The sequence below is a fragment of the Physeter macrocephalus genome, chromosome 9 (genome assembly GCF_002837175.3).
Source record: "Physeter macrocephalus isolate SW-GA chromosome 9, ASM283717v5, whole genome shotgun sequence".
NCBI classification, from domain to species: Eukaryota; Metazoa; Chordata; class Mammalia; order Artiodactyla; family Physeteridae; genus Physeter; species Physeter macrocephalus.
The window spans coordinates 29,527,530-29,528,178 of record NC_041222.1 but is presented as its reverse complement, the minus strand read 5'-3'; positions in this window follow the sequence as shown (position 1 = coordinate 29,528,178).

Below are 649 nucleotides of genomic sequence, written 5' to 3'. Positions count from 1 at the left end.
TTTTTTGTTCTAGTTCTGTGAAAAATGCCATTGGTAATTTGATAGTGATTGCATTGAATCTGTAGATTGCTTTGGGTAGTATAGTCATTCTCACAATATTGATTCTTCCAATCAAGGAACATGGTATATCTCTCCATCTGTTGGTATCATCTTTAACTTCTTTCATCAGTGTCTCATAGTTTTCTGCATACAGGTCTTTTGTCTCCCTAGGTAGGTTTATTCCTAGGTATTTTATTGTTTTTGTTGCAATGGCAAATGGGAGTGTTTCCTTAATTTCTCTTTCAGATTTTTCATCATTAATGATAGGAATGCAAGAGATTTCTGTTCACTAATTTTGAATCCTGCAACTTTACGAAATTCATTGATTAGCTCTAGTAGTTTTCTGGTGGCATCCTTAGGATTCTCTATGTATAGTATCGTGTCATCTGCAAACAATGACAGTTTTACTTCTTCTATTCCAATTTGTATTCCTTTTATTTCATTTTCGTCTCTGATTGCCGTGGCTAGGACTTCCAAAACTATGTTGATTAATAGTGGTGAGAGTGGACATCCTTGTCTTGTTCCTGATCTTAGAGGAAATGCTTTCAGTTTTTCACCATTGAGAATGATGTTTGCTGTGGGTTTGTCATATATGCCCTTTATTATGTTG